The sequence below is a fragment of the Scylla paramamosain genome, chromosome 36, assembly GCF_035594125.1.
Source record: "Scylla paramamosain isolate STU-SP2022 chromosome 36, ASM3559412v1, whole genome shotgun sequence".
Taxonomy (NCBI): domain Eukaryota; kingdom Metazoa; phylum Arthropoda; class Malacostraca; order Decapoda; family Portunidae; genus Scylla; species Scylla paramamosain.
In genome coordinates, this window is record NC_087186.1 from 11467532 (window position 1) to 11484026 (window position 16495).

Consider the following 16495-nt stretch of genomic DNA (forward strand, 5'->3'; position numbering starts at 1 on the left):
AGTGTCTGAAGGAGATGAATGGGGAAAAGGGAAAAATAGAATACGAAGAAAAAGAAGGTGAAAGCTCGAAAAAACGTCTCTATTATTCACCTACATCACCTGGTTGGGATAGGTGAGGGTGATAATTAGTAATGCTCACCTTTGTTATGGTACGAATGTTCTTTAACTCTCGACGTTGTTTTTTTCATAGTGATGTGCTCGTATTGTGAAAGGATTTGATTAGTTATGCAGCTTACGTGCTTCACTGATTAAAGTTTGCACTCTCTCTCTCTCTCTCTCTCTCTCTCTCTCTCTCTCTCTCTCTCTCTCTCTCTCTCTCTCTCTCTCTCTCTCTCTCTCCGTGTGTGTATTACTTAAGCTCTCTCATTAACATATAATTACATAAAAAAATTACAAAACCAGGCAAATCTCAATGCAAATCTGACAATAACTTTATTCAAAACTGCGCTCAAACACTATAACATTATCAGCGCTATTATTATTATCATTACTATTATCATTATTACATTTATTACCACCACCACCACCACCACCATCACCACCACCAGCACCACCACCACCTGCCAAAAACTTGCCCTATAAGAAGTAAATAAAAATATGAAGATCAGCGTCACGTCAACTCGCAAAGACTCAAGCCTCCCGTGGGACTCAAGAAGACGTCTGGAGTCACAGGGAGACGCAGAAGGAGAGGCTCAGACGCTGCTTTGTACCAACATAGACGAAGCAATTAAAGATTGTTTTGGGGGCGTGAGTTCATCCACTGCGTATTGACTAAGTTCTCCCAGTTCCTCCTCCTCCTCCTCCTCCTCCTCCTCCTTCTCTCCCTCCCTAACCCTCTTTATACTTTCCTCCATCAATTTTTTCCTTCAGCCCCCTCCTCCTCCTTCCCTCAGGTCCCCGTCCTCTATACAGCCAGTCAGGGAGTTAATGAAGGGAGAAATATTTAATTACTTCAGCCACAAAGGCGTTCTTGGGGCTTATTGAAAGGAGGGTGCTGGAAGAGCCGTGAAATTGCTTCAGAAATAATCGGTAAGGCGAAGGAACGGAAGGCGGCAGGCAACTTGAATGGAAATTTGACGAACTCGATTCTTCTCGCCAATCACTTTCGCGAGAGTTGAACTGATGCGATTTTTTTTTTTTATGGCAAGAGTTTGTCGGACTTGGCACGCTGTTTATTATTATTATTATTATTATTATTATTATTATTATTATTATTACTATTATTACTATTATCACTATTATCCGTTTTATTACTTATGGTTCCTATTATTTTTATCATCTTTTTTTGTTGTCTCGTCTTTTATCATTACTTGCTCCATGATGATCACCAGTTATTATTATTATTACTATTACCCTTTTCTATTCGTCCTTGTTGTTGATGTTGCTGTTCATGCTGTTGCTTCCATTATTACTACCGCTTCCATGATTATTCCAGCTACTAACTCAAACACAAGGGACGGCACACGCAGTCGACAATCCCAGCAACAAAGCAAACACACCACAACGCAGCACCATTTCATTACACTCTTTTTTTCCCAGCTCCGCAAATCTCGCCAATTCATCAAGAGCCTTCCAATGTATCACCTCCACCATGAGGCATTTAAACTGTTCCCCGCTCTCGTCTGCCCCATGAAGCGTCTCTCCTTGTTAAAGTATCATTGAGCCGTGGAAAATATACGACCCAAGAGATTTTGTATTTCCTCCCTCTCTTTCCCTCTCTCTCTCTTGCAAACCAGGATATACAGCCACTACACTGCACACTTCTGAGGGATTTAAACACGCATAGGTGAGAAAGAGGCACACCGAGGCAGGTAAATGGAATAATAATGATGGTCGTATATAGCAGGAGTGTTCAGACCGAGTGGGAGCGAAGATGGACTAAAGAATAAATTAAGAGGAAAGCGTTAGTAAGGCAGAGGGAAATAGGAGTGAGAGATGATGAAAAGTGTTATAATTTTGAGTGAAAAAAAAAATATTGTAGTTCAGTGTAAAGAAAATGTGAAGACGAATTAATGAGGAGCAAAGACAAGCTAAGAAGTTAATAAGGAGGAAACCACAAGTCAGACAAGGGAAGATAACGTACACCAGAAAAGTGAGATAAAGAAAAAGTATCCTTATTTTACGCGAAAAAAAAAAAATAGCTGTATACAAACCGTAAACAGGAATTAATCTACAGAATTTCTATTTTTACCTGTTTATTCTTTGCTCTACCTTGACAAACACAACCACCACCACAACCACCACTACCACTACCACCACCACATCAGCTCTGAGGCCCATCACGTCCACTCACCTGAATATTAATACCCTGCGGACAGGTTATAATGAAAACAACAGGTGTTCTCCTACCTTACCAGAGAGAGAGAGAGAGAGAGAGAGAGAGAGAGAGAGAGAGAGAGAGAGAGAGAGAGAGAGAGAGAGAGAGAGAGAGAGAGAGAGAGAGAGAGAGAGAGAGAGAGAGAGAGAGAGAGAGAGAGAGAGAGTGGGGAAAGATAAGGGGAGGAGATAAGAAACGAGAGAGTGGAAGGAAACTGAGGAGATTGAAAGCCGTGGGAAGCAAGTTGGAGGAAAAGGAAGATGGGAAAGAAGAGTGGGATGGAGGAGGAGGAGGAGGAGGAGGAGGAGGAGGAGGAGGAGGAGGAGGAGGAGGAGGAGGAGGAGGAGGAAAGTGAGATGCGAGAGGCAGAAAAGTTTGTGATGTGAGCAATAAGAAAGAAATGGACATGATGCCTCGAAAAGAAAAGAAAAAACGAAAAGAGATGAAAACGAGAGAGAGAGAGAGAGAGAGAGAGAGAGAGAGAGAGAGAGAGAGAGAGAGAGAGAGAGAGAGAGAGAGAGAGAGAGAGAGAGAGAGAGAGAGAGAGAGAGAGAGAGAGAGAGAAATGAACGGAACGGGAATGAACGAATATGGAATAAAACAGAAAACAAGAAAAAAAGATTACACTATTGTTAATCTGACCAAATGTTTGTGCACACATTTTTACACAGAGGGAAAAGCAACATAAAGAACCCAAACAAGAGTAAAGGGAGGGAGAAGCAAGATAGATTAAATTACACTGCATAATTGAAAAGGAAAAGAAGGAAAGAGAGAAAGGGACAAAAAAAAACTTGTTTGCTCTAGGAATATACGACCTGCCTTCCCCATACATCACTCCCCTCTCCCTGCCTCTCCCTACCTCCTCTCTTTTCTCCCTCACACCAGCGTCTCCCCCTGATTCCCCATAACCATATATCCCCCAAAAAACACACCCACGTCTTGGGGAAGGTTCATAAAGGGCCATCAATTATACGAATCAGAGGAAGTTTGTGAGTGTTGAGAGAAGTTTCCAGCGAGACTCGGAAGGAGAGACAGGGGGAAGGAGAGGAGAAAGGGAGAAGGGTGAGTAGCGAGAAAGGGGTGGGGAGAGACTGGGGGCAGAGGAGAGAGGGGTGAGTAGTGAGGGGAAGGAGGGAGGGAGGTAAAGTTGAGATTATATTGCTGGCATCTGCTCATGTTCCAAGCCCTTGAGTTCTGCACGCTCCCCATGACGCGTTTGTTGCACTACAGACACTGCTGACACTACTACTACTACTACTTTATCAATTCTCCTACTAGTAATATCTATGTTAGTACAGATACTAATACCTCTGTTGTTATTGCTATCATCATTAATCATTTTTATTACCATTATTATTATCACCACCACCACCACCACTACTACTGCTACTATATCACTCCTGCACTTCTCTACAACCAGGGCATAAGGGCGAGAGCACAATCAGCAGCTGAAGTACAATGTGTAATGTGTATTTCCAGCGCGACAAGTAAATTCTTAAAATGGAGGGAACGGCATCGGAGGAATACTCATTTAACTTGAGTGCTTTGACATTAAGTTTGAATAGAAGCGAATGTAATTAAAGTTATACATGTATACTTGAAAGGTAACAAGTGAATTCTTAAAGTAGGAAGAACGATACCAGAAAAGGGATATTAAATTACCTGGAATACTTTGATATTTAAAGAGACAATTATAATGATGACTCAATTACCAAATGCTATGTATGTATGTATGTATGTATTAGTTTTAAAGCAACAAATATCAGAGTTAGAATTTAAAAGATCATTCAGTAACTTGATATTTAAATACACATAAGTAATTACACTTAATAGTCTTAGTGTAACAGTGCACCGGTATATTTCTCTCCTCACATATCACAAAAAGCAATCCCACCTTGAATCTGAATAACAATGACGATTAAAGTTGATCACTCGTGCAAATAGAACACACTGCTTACTGAACTGTTCCCCCAGTATGCACAGACCATCGCAAGCTTCATATATTACGAAAAATGACTATAAACTGCTATGAAAAAAATAAAATATCAAAGCATCAGTTCGGCAATAATGTGACAAGGATAAAACGCCACGCTAATGATTTATTTACAAAGTCAGATTAGTGTCATCAGGGAAAAAGATTAATGCTGACTAAATTTAACAGCGCTGGTCAACTTTGCCAGTCACTGGAAATTAATATATAAAAAATGTAGCCTAATCAGTTTACAGATGCGAGACTCATTCATGATTTTTTTGTGTATTTTCCTCCTCTGATAAATCTATTATTATTATTATTATTGTTATTATTATTATGATGATGAACGTGAATAATGGACGTGAAAGAAGTTTATTTTCTAAAGGCACCGACGTATCTAGCAAATGTGTGTGTGTGTGTGTGTGTGTGTGTGTGTGTGTGTGTGTGTGTGTGTGTAAGTCGCATTACCATAACATGTTGGAACCTGTCGTGGGTTTCATATTTCCTTCGCAAAATATTTACGTTTCCCCTTCGCCGCCTCCTCGTCTTCGCCTTCCTCCTCCTCTTTCTCCTCTTTTTCACCCACCTCCTCCTCCTCCTCCTCTTTTTTTCTTCCTCCTCCTCCTCCATTTTTTTTTTTTTCTTCCTCCTCAGATACAAAGAAAATTAGGCCTTTACTTTTTCACATATGAAAAACTGAACACGTGCATCTTTTCCTTTTTTTCTTGTTATAATTTGTCACTTACAATTTACATATAATTTTGCTTCTCTCTCTCTCTCTCTCTCTCTCTCTCTCTCTCTCTCTCTCTCTCTCTCTCTCTCTCTCTCTCTCTCTCTCTCTCTCTCTCTCTCTCTCTCTCTCTCTCTCTCTCTCTCATTTTCTTCAGTTATTACGTTCACCATCTCTATTTCCAGACAAATTTTGGACACTTTTCTCACAAAATTCCATCTACTCCCCCTCCTTAAATCCTTCTCCTCCTTCTCCTCCTCCTCCTCCTCCTCCTCCTCCTCCTCCTCCTCCTCCTCCTCTCCTCCTCCTCCTCCTCCTCCTCCTTTACGCCCCTCAGCATTCCCAGGAGTTTCAGACACTTCAAATTCAAACTCAAAATCAATATACCTTTCACAGTAGCCATGTCCCCCTCTCCATTTCCTAGTACCTCTCTCTCTCTCTCTCTCTCTCTCTCTCTCTCTCTCTCTCTCTCTCTCTCTCTCTCTCTCTCTCTCTCTCTCTCTCTTTTTTTATTTATACCAAATACATCAAAATTTACAGAGGGTGTCACCACTACATTACATAGAATATCGTGACAACTTAAGAGACTAAAGGTTACATAGTTAATGTTACCTATCTAAAAGCCTCACTCTGTTTTTATCACTGCTGTCTGTATTGTATCAGCCACTCGTTCACTTTACATTTAAAATTTTGCGTTGTCAATTTCGCAATATTTTCAATGTTTTACTCACTGGCTATGAGTTTATTCCACCAGCTCACATAAGTGTAAATTATGTAACTATCAGGTTTCTCTCTCTCTCTCTCTCTCTCTCTCTCTCTCTCTCTCTCTCTCTCTCTCTCTCTCTCTCTCTCTCTCTCTCTCGACACCCGAAGATAATCTACTGAGGAACCCGTGGCCCTCTCCCTCTCCCTCTCCCTCTCTTTCTACTCTGCCTCATCTCCCTCTTTCTCTCCTCCCATTCTCCTCCTCTGCTATCCTTGTCAATTTTGTGTCTTCCTCTTTTCCTTTTCTTTATCAGCTCTACTTCTCTTCACCCTCTACAAAAGTTAGTTTCTTGTGTGTTTTTTTTTTTATGTTTATTTCTCATTATGTTCCCCCAACGTTCGCGCAAATTAGCGAAAACATGTTATTATCAGTAATTATCGCGATGGTTTAAGCTGCAGATTAGTGTGTTAAAATCGGGTCTTTGATGCGCTCCTGATGTGATTACGCTCAAAGGAAACAATTACAATCACCGATAATGACAAAGACGCTGAATAATTCACTTAAATGCTACAAAGACAAGGGTTGGATGGGGATCGGGGGTGTTTTTCAAGAGATCATAGTTGTGTTTCTCCATTCTCCTCCTCCTCCTCCTCCTCTTCTTCCTCATCAGAATTTTTTTCTTCCCTCCCTTTCTCATTTCATTTATCCGTCAATCATTCCCTCCCTCTAAAATCCCTTTTCTCCCTTGCACCCTCTATTCATTCCTACATCTCTCTCTCTCTCTCTCTCTCTCTCTCTCTCTCTCTCTCTCTCTCTCTCTCTCTCTCTAACTATCGGTAAAGATTTAGTAATTAATGGCCCTCGACTTTTCAACAGCAGCGAGTCATGATTCAGTTCAAGGCGGGGAGCTGGGACCGATTTTTTTAATTCGTGGAAGTAGCGACATCACTAACCTAACGTAACCTCACCACTATTACTCCTGCTATCCTTTACCACCATTATTACTATCATCACAATGTTTTCATCATCAATGCCATTACTACTATCATCACTATAAGTACCATCACTAACTACATCACTACTATCACCACCACCTCCATTTCTACCATCTATAGTACTGTCATCACCATCACCACGGCCACCACCACTATCATCAGCATCTCTACTACCCTCACTGCTACCATTATCACCTCTGCTACCATCATAACTATCAACACCCCTAATTACTATCTTACTATCACCACTTGTATCATCACTGACATGAAAAGCAACGAGCCTCATCACTCACGCACCACAACACCCTCTCACCCTCTCAGTGGTGCTCTTTACGCCTCCTCTCTCCCTCACTCTCACTATGCTCTCACAATCTCTGGCCCTCCTCAACTCTTCTCCTTTAAGTCCCCATCATCAGCATTTTCTTCATGCATCATCATTATCCCTTCCATTCCCTTCACTCACACTTTCCTCACCACTCTTCTCTTACTTACACTCCATTCTCTCCCTCCTTTCCTTCCCTTCATGCCTTCCTTTACCTCTTCCCTTCATCAGTTCCCACTCTCCCTCTCTCCCTCTGTCTCTCTCTCTCCTCTCCTTCCCACCCTCTTAAGAACCTCCTCTATCAGCCACTTCACAATGTTGATGGACAGCGCAAATCCTGCAGGTCTATCAGAGGCTCCCTGTATCAGACTCTGTTTTATTTAGTCTGGAAGCCCCTAAGCCAAGTATTGACGAGAGCCAGAGCCGCTTCTCCGGTCCACATTTTCCTACGTATTATCCGCCACTATTGGCTGAAGAGGAAAGTAAAGTTTGAAAGAGGAGACGACGGGGATTCGCTACACGTCCGCGAGCCCTTCAGGTGTTGGGAAGCCACGAGAAAGTTCGTTTTCTTTGCCTCCTCCGTTTTTTTAAAGGTCAACTGTCAGAGAAAACGTGTCAAATTTTGTTCGTCTGTTCACCTTTTTTTTTTTTTTTTCGTCAGACCCACGTAAGTATTAATGAAAAAGTGTGATGAGTCGGTCTTGTTTACCTGGTTTTCTCTTGCTCTTTTTGTCGCAGATTAACGAGCACGTGTGATAAGTGTGTTTTGTTTTTCCTTTTTTTCCGTGCCAAGTAATCATGGAAATAATACAAATGACATTATTTTGCCATCAACAGCAGATTTCCCTCCTATGGACTCATGAACATGGAAACGCCTCCCTCCCCCCCTTTTTTTTTTTCTTTCACTAACAAAAACACTTCCTCCTTTCGTGAAATTCTAAGCACTCAAAAAAAAAAAAAATAATAATAATAATTTTCCCACTAGCTACATTCAACCCGCACTATGAAATTCCATAAAAAAAATGTCATTTCACCCCTGAAAACATCCTTCCCTCCCAGAAACTCCCACACGCTGGAGAGGAAGAAAAAAAAAAAAAGGTAATTTTGCCACAACATGATTCGCTCCTAGACATTATTACTGAAAACAATAATTTTACTATGAAAAGCATCCCTCCTTCCTAAGACTTCTTGTAAATTTCTATGAACCCTTCATCAGAAAAACCACCAAATAACTTCAGTAATCCAACACGCATTACGATAAATAAAACCGTGAGTGAATTAATACTAAGAATAAAAAAAAGAACATCACGATCAGTATCCGAAATATGAAAAACACGAAAACAAAAAAAATGCAACGAAAAGAAAACAAACAACAAAGAACAGAACAAAAAACACACATAAAATAGTAAACACAATAAAAAAAAGAAAAAAGTGCAAGAAAATCCCTCGGCACACCAACAGGTATCACAGGTAGCTTGTACTTACTACTTTGACGGCCCCTCTCGAGTCCTAAGGCGCCTCTTGCACTCCTCTTAAGCCCACTCAACGACACTCGCCAAAGATGGTCACTTCTGAAGGACGAAAGAAAAGGTAAGTATTTTTCCTCTTTCCCTTTAACTTTAACTCCTACGACTAAGTTTTTTTTTTTGGGGAGAGAGAGAGAGAGAGAGAGAGAGAGAGAGAGAGAGAGAGAGAGAGAGAGAGGAGAGAGAGAGAGAGAGAGAGAGAGAGAGAGAGAGAGAGAGAGAGAGAGATGAGAGAGAGATAAATTAATTACATGTAACAACCCTGCTCCTTGTCATATCTCATAAATTCATCACAATTTATGCACATTACACGCCGCTGCCCCCCTCCCTCCCTAGTTGTTGTGAGCCGGTCTTATAATAACCTCGTGTACCTTCTTTGTTACCTGTCACTGGTACTTGACTTATTTAGAACATATTGTACTTCATGTTTTTCCTTTGTCCAGTTCCAGTTTTGACCCTCAAGATGTACGACTAATGGTGAAACATACACCTCTATTTATGATTTATTCTTTTTTTTCTCGTATAAGAACTTTACATTCATATTAGCAAGAACTTATTAGACTTGGTGGAACATTAGATTAGATTTTGTTTGGTTGGTTAAATTTTTTCACTACTATCAAGCACATCTTTCCTAAACCAATGACATATTTCTTTTTACTTCTACAGCCACATCCAAATATTATACAGACAGGAAACTGCAAAATCTGTTCTCTTTTTACCCTTTCCTGTCACGCTTAACCGATTTCACACTTTGCTTTTAGTGTTGTGAAGTATTGCAAACTGTAGTGAAAGGGTATTAGGTTAGGATAAACATTTTGTCTCATGTGGCTTTTGCTCTGCTAGACAAAATTGTATCGCCCAAGTTTATATTACAATTTCATGACACTATTAACAACAAATGGAATGACTGAGTAACTTAAACCTTTTATTTCCTGTGGTTTTATCATTAATTTTACAGTCAATGAGTTTGATGAGATTAAGTTAGGTTAGGTTAACTTCAAAACCAAACGATTCAAAGCACAAACTAAGCAAGCATAATCTCTCCCTCACACACACACACACACACACACACCGAGAGAGCACAAAGAATCCACCACCTTTAAAAAATAATAACCCAAACACCTATTTCTCGCAATCTTCCCTTTAAGTAGCGCAGGTATGCAAAATCCTGGAGTCCAAAGAACCACAAACAGACTACATTTACCGCCTAAAAGCCACGAACAGAGATCAACACCCACGCGCCTTTCCCTTCTACCAGATAATGCCGTCGTGTTTAATGGGGGAACTCTTAAGCCCCACGGAAAATATTTTACTGCAAATGTAGCGCAAGGAATTAGGGTGATCATGTGGGTGATATATCGGTGCAGCAGAGAAGGGTTTTCGTGGGTAGAGGGACGGGGAGTAAAGGTGTGAAAGGGGTGCGAGGAGGTATGTGCTGCTTGCCATAAGGAGAGGAGGTGGAGGAGATGGATGGAAGTGCAGGAGAGTGTGGAGGGGTGAGATAGAAAGGAAGAGTAGTAAAAAGTGCCAGCATGAAAGAAGGTAAAGAAGGAAGGGGCGTAATAGACAATGGAGGAGTGTTATGAGATGAAAGAAGACATTTTTTATAACCTTGCATGAAATTAAGGATGGCATTTGTAGGAAAGCGAGCGATATGTTTTCTGAACTAACTAAAGGGTAAAGCTTCAAGCAGTCGTGATAGTTGATAAATATATTCAGAATTGCCTAGAGGAAAGATGCAACATTAGAGACAGTTAATTGTTGGAATAGAGAATAATACAAGAACTGAAAATGAAAACCTTGCAAAGCTCCTGATTATAAATGACAAACAAATCAGACACACACACACACACACACACACACACACACACACACACACAAGAATAAAACAGAACGGAAAAGGGGAAAGAGAAAACACACATACAGGAAAAAAAGAAAGAAAAACATGAAAGTAGAAAGAGAGACTAACCTTACCAAAAACAGACTGAAAAGGGAAAAACAGAGACAAGAAAACAAAACCGAAAAAGCGGAAACCCAAGTCAACACTAAACATTTGCAGTGCCCACAAGACCCTCCACATCCCCGACACCCATTCCCAGCGGCACCTCCCCCCCGCCCCTAGCCACAGACACCCACTACCTACCCCATCCCAGACCTCCAATCACCCTCATTATCACGGGCATTCTAGGGGCGAGGCCTCATGACCCAGCTGATAGCCTCGGTCATTACACACCAAAACCACGCATTACGGGGCAAGTCGACGAGAGAGAGAGAGAGAGAGAGAGAGAGAGAGAGAGAGAAGAGAGAGAGAGAGAGAGAGAGAGAGAGAGAGAGAGAGAGAGAGAGAGAGAGAGAGAGAGAGAGATTACAACCTTCCCTGTCCTCCTCCAACTCGCACGCTTGCTTACAAGGAAAAAAACGCCTTCCACGCTGCCCTTCTGCCTATTTTCTACCTGTGCACACCCTTCTTCCTTCCTTCCTTCCTTCCTTCCTGCGATGCTAACTTTCCCGCCACAACAGGTGAATAGGGGTAAGCAAAGACCTGAATATTAGAATGACGCACTTAGGCTATTTCACCTCCGTTTTCTTTTTCTCTGTACAAGTTTCTGATAACAGCCTGAGATTCGATTTTTCTTTTCTTTTTATATACAGTATTTTGAGTGTCTATGTAGTGAGCCTTTAAATAATTAGCATACTTGTTTTTCTGTATAATTTTTAGCGTTTGTGTAGTGAAATTGACTAATCCTTTCTTAATATGTTTTGATGTAATTTATTCCAAGTCTAATTCATCCTTTAAATCTTCAACAAATACTATTTTTTTTTCCAAGTCTATACAATCTATAAAAAAAAAATGGACTAATACTTATTTTTTTTGTAAATATTTTGAAGTTATCATTTACTCCAAGTTTATATAACCGCAGTCTTTGATAACCGAGCCTTTAAGTAACAGACAAATGGTAATATTTTATCATTTTGCGGGTCTATACAATTTGTCTGAAGAAATATGGACTAATACTGGCTCTTCACAATATTTTCAAGTTAATATTTACTCCAATTTCATCCGAGACTCATCTTTCGCTCCCTCTCGTTTTTCGCCGCACCTTTAGCAACGCGCATAAATCTTGTGATCATTACCAATTTCTCAAAGCTGACGCATCTTTTAGCAAATTAAATGACACCTCGGCACTCTCAAGTTGACAACCACCCGATAGCTAAATTGATCGATGTCTTCAGCTTCCTACTACTATTTTTTTTTTTTTTGCCTTTTACTTTTCTCCCGGTAAATTTCCTGGTCGTGTTTTATGAGTGCAATTAATCTCAACCAACGTCACCGCTTCACACTCCGGCTCACAAAATGCTGGGGAAGCCTCCACGTGCAAAGCTATCACGGCGAGGCGGGGAATTGCATTTATAATATTGTCAATGAAAAAAAGACTGACAAGTGTAATTTTTGCTGATTGATAACTGATGTGGATTGCCGGATGAGATTACAACACACACTCTCTCTCTCTCTCTCTCTCTCTCTCTCTCTCTCTCTCTCTCTCTCTCTCTCTCTCGCTCTCTCCCTCTCTGAATAGGAAGTACGACTGGGTGTTTCTCAAAGCTCGAATTTGCTCAGTTCGAAGCCTCAGTAGAAAATTTCGTAATAACTTAATGACCTAACGAGGAGGAGAAGGAAGGAGAAAGAGATAAAAAGAGGAGGAAGGAAGACTGAATATGCCAATCAGAAGGGAGATGAGAAATGGGGAGGGAAGCAATGGAATGAATAGGGAAGAAGGGAGAACCAGAAAAGGAGAGGGAGAGAGGAAGACGGGAGAGAAAGGCTGGAAATCGCCGCCATGGACAGAGATGAATGCACGGAGGGAGAGAGAGAGAGAGAGAGAGGGAGAGAGAGGAATGAATGCACGAATGAAAGGAAAGAAGGAATGGAGGAGGAAGGAGAGTAATTTTGGGAGAGGCGTGTAATTCTTGTAATGTAAGGCTGAAAAATTACTGGCGAGGGTGAGACGAGGAACAGAAACGAAGTATTTACGAGGTACTTAGTGTACAGGTAATTGTAACAAGTTCCTGTACGCTCACTATGCACGACAAGTTCCACTTTATTTATCTATTTTATTTATTTATTTTTTATTTTGTCTACAAGTATGTATATTCTAGCAGGTATTTATATTCATATGTATATTTTCTTTTTTGATTACTTCCTCTATTCATTTATTTACTTATCTAATATTTTTAGCATTTGTGCTTAAAGAAGGCTGGTCAAGGACACAAAAATAATTTAAAAATACGTTATCTACCCACTTATAAAGAAAAGAAAAAAAGTTAAAGCATAGGACAAGACTCACTTAAGGTAAATTTAAGGTAAACTAGTGTTCCTAAACCCAAACACTTTCCTTCCTCTACCCTTCCTCTCCCTCCCTTTCCTCTCACAGTATTCCATCACATGTTAACTCACTCGCATCCTCTCATCCCTGTCCTGCCTCCAGCATCCTTCACCTCGCCTCCTGACTCTCCCCCTCACCTCCTGACTCCCACCTCGCTCCCTCACCCCCTAGCAATGAAAGCCCAGTTATTTATAGCTGAAACTTTGCTACCAAGTAATTTGAAAAGACAGTCGTATGCAAATGGGAACAGGAGGAGCAATTTGCATAACATTATTTTTATCTTTCTTGTTAAGTCGTGTTCCTTTTGCTTTTTGATGTTGGAGGGAAGTTTTTAGTCCACCCCAAAAAATAACGGAGCATGATTTTTTATGCGGCAGAAAAGAAAAAGCGTATTTGTTTTCCGGAAGAGAATGTAAAAATTTAGTCTTTGATCTTACGTTTATGACTTCCAGATAAGAAAAAAAAAAAGTAAATGTGCAAAAGACTAACAAAAATATACAGAGACTAAAGGTAAAAATATATTTGCATCCGGACATCGTTACCTGCGCGTTATGGAAAGTGATTACGGATCTGCGCGTTTTTCAGATTTGCTCAACCCTTCTTCTCATTCATCACAGGAAGAGGAAGAGAGAAAACACTTCTCGCCTTTCTTTAAATTTCCAGAAACTTTCCTTCATTTCTAACTTTCCTTCAATTTTACTTTTGGAATTCAGTTTTCTTTCATTTTTATAAACTTAATATTTTCCTGTTCTGCTTTCGAGAGTTTGTGATGAAGATTAAAGGCTTGAGATGTGTGATCTCTCTCTCTCTCTCTCTCTCTCTCTCTCTCTCTCTCTCTCTCTCTCTCTCTCTCTCTCTCTCTCTCTCTCTCTCTCTCTCTCTGTGCCATGGAGAAGAAAACCAAAGCAGTAAAGCATCACAGGAATTCCGGAACAGTAGTTATGATTTGAAATGGTAATTAAAACTTTTAGATGGAAAGGGCCAAGGGCTCTGAAAGGAAAAGTAGATAAAAAAAAAAGCTTCTCCTTCTAAGGCAGACGGTAAAGAAGGCTGAGATTTGAGAATAAGGAATAAAGTTTGATGATGGAGGAAGAATATGAAAACATCTTAGAAAATGCAAAACTATCCCATATAAATATATATAAAAATCTAAAAATACATACAAACACACACAAATACCATATGTAGATGCAGATCACACACACACAAAAGAAAAAAAAAAAAACTAACTAACGCTTATAGAAAAGAATGCAAAAGAAAATTATCTAGAAAAATAAAATATCATATCCAATTAGGGAAAACAAATTAAAACATCTAGAATTAGACGCAAAAAAAATAAAAAATAATAATAAATTACCGCCTAGAAGTAAAATAAAGAAAAAGACTAAGGTATGAACTACAGGGTGACCCAAAAGTCTAGATATATCAGTAGTATAATTCTTTTCAGCTTTTTTTGCTTGTAGATTAAATATTCGTTTGTCAAAAGAGCAAACTGACCTAGTACTAGTGAGTGGACGCGAGGACTGCTCATATAAGCAAACATCATTGAATAAAAATCATTACAAAGATACATTTTCTCCTATATATCTTGATTTTTGAGTTATCCTGTACAGCAATGAAGTTATAACAAAATAGAACGAAAGAAACAAAATAGAAGAGTTCTACCTGGATCCTACAGCAGGTGTCGCAGCAGGAGGGGGAGGCATTTCTGCGCGTCCTTCAACTTCCCCCATCCCTTGAACAGACTGGGCGCAGTACCACATAGGCCACCACGCCATGCCGGGCTATGATGCTGCGGCCAGGAATGATGCTGGAGGCTTTGCTGACAGGGGGAAGAGTGGTTAGTTGGGCGGCTGGCATGAGGTGTGGGTGAAGTAGGAAGAATATGAAAACATCAGAGAGGTGGGACTGGGAGTGAGACGGCGGGCGTTGGGTAGGGCTTGGGATGGCAAGGTGGACGTGGGATGGGGCTGAGGATGAAGCGGGAGCAGGGTGGGAGGCAGGGGTGGGGCGGCGGGGGTTCGGAGGTAGGGATGAGCCGGGTGGCGGGAGTCACGTGATCAGCCTCACGAGAATTAGCGTGGAGTGGCTAGCCGGCTGGCCAGTCACTACAACACACACTTAAGGAACACATTGATAATTGTATATGCATTATTTATTGTTCAAGGAATATTTCACTTGCCTGATTTAGCAGCGAGAAGGAATCTGCGTGACGAGGATGAGTGGTGGTGATGGCTTGTTAAGTGAAGGCCGGCCGCTGATTGGTCACTGGCTCGGAGGTTGGATCATGCCGTCACTCACGTACGCCTCACTTTTCAAGACCGCGACCGCTTTACGTACGAGAATAGTCCTTTAATGACACCGCGCCTACCACCGCTTCCTTAATTGCTTGTCACAACAGGACAGGATCGAGCAGGACGCCTTGTAACGCCTCCTTATCTACGCAAAGCTTTTCTTACGTGTAGTCTTAACATGAGGCAAAAGTAGCTATTATAAGAATACGTCATTAATATAAGCAAGAAACTGGACCGGAAGTAAAATTATCAACTATAAAAACCGATGAGGAAAACCCGCGAAACGAAATAACGGCGTTGTCTTACCTTGAATCTTCGTTGGCAGGGCCGCCATAACTACTCCCGGCCAAGTCTCCCCGTTACCTCGTAAGCCGATTCTTCCTAAAACAAACATCATTTAGGCTCTCTACAAATAATCGGAAATAACAAGTAAGTCATATTATGTACTCGAGGGTGAAAATATAATAAATAATCGGTAAATACCATCTCTAGCTGAAAATAACAAGGAAAATATGTAAATTTACGTCTTACCTTCATCAGTACCAGCCCTTGTCTCAGCTTGGGTCAGATACTCAGATCCTCATGCCTTGCCCAGCTTGCCGCAGTCCTCTAGACACGTACACATCCATGGGGCCATAACAATGAAGCACTGAAGGGCACATAAGGAGCAAAATTTAAAACACGTCCGCTTCTTCGTGATCCCAGCGCTATGTGAGCTACTGAGGGTGGCGGGAAGGACCAAGCGAACCCTGATTGGCTGACGCTGTTGCTACCTGTGCTTGACTCTCTTCTTTCGTTTTACCTCACGCATAGTTGTGTTTGTGGCTATTAGAGGAATATGATTATCTATTTCGATCTATTTCTCATTTGTTGTCTCTCCCGGATGTTAAGTAAGACAATGCAGCACTTCGCTAAATTATAACACCGGTAAATTTTAGAGTGATCGCTTCGCCTCTAGTTCATTTCGCGATTTTCTACTCACAAACATAGACTTCAATTTTGTTTAGCGAGAACAAGTTTGCATGATCCTCAATAATAAGATAATCAGTCAGTCTGTATACCAATTCCGCGATTTTGTGCTTACGAGTATAAATTTCGATTCTATTTAACGAGATTTTCTTGAAAGTGAGGAGAGGGAAACTAGTGGCGAGGGCATACATACACAAAGGCTAGACAGTATTAGGAAAACATATATTCTCAACTTTATTTTCTTATAGACACTAATATATTTCGACTCCATTTAACGAG

The 16495-nt window shown here is 40.8% G+C and overlaps 1 long non-coding RNA gene across 2 annotated transcripts; it reads right to left on the bottom strand.

The window, feature by feature from the left end:
- Positions 1-8525: 8525 nt before the first annotated feature.
- On the bottom strand, positions 8526-15962 carry LOC135090792 (uncharacterized). 2 transcript variants are annotated; one of them, XR_010262126.1, is made up of 4 exons: positions 15779-15962; positions 15554-15628; positions 14619-15283; positions 8526-8613 (listed from the first exon to the last, which is right to left on the bottom strand). It is a non-coding gene; the product is annotated as an uncharacterized LOC135090792 (long non-coding RNA). The 2 variants fall into 2 exon arrangements; XR_010262125.1 differs by having other exon boundaries at positions 14619-15628.
- Between the last annotated feature and the right edge of the window lie 533 nt (positions 15963-16495).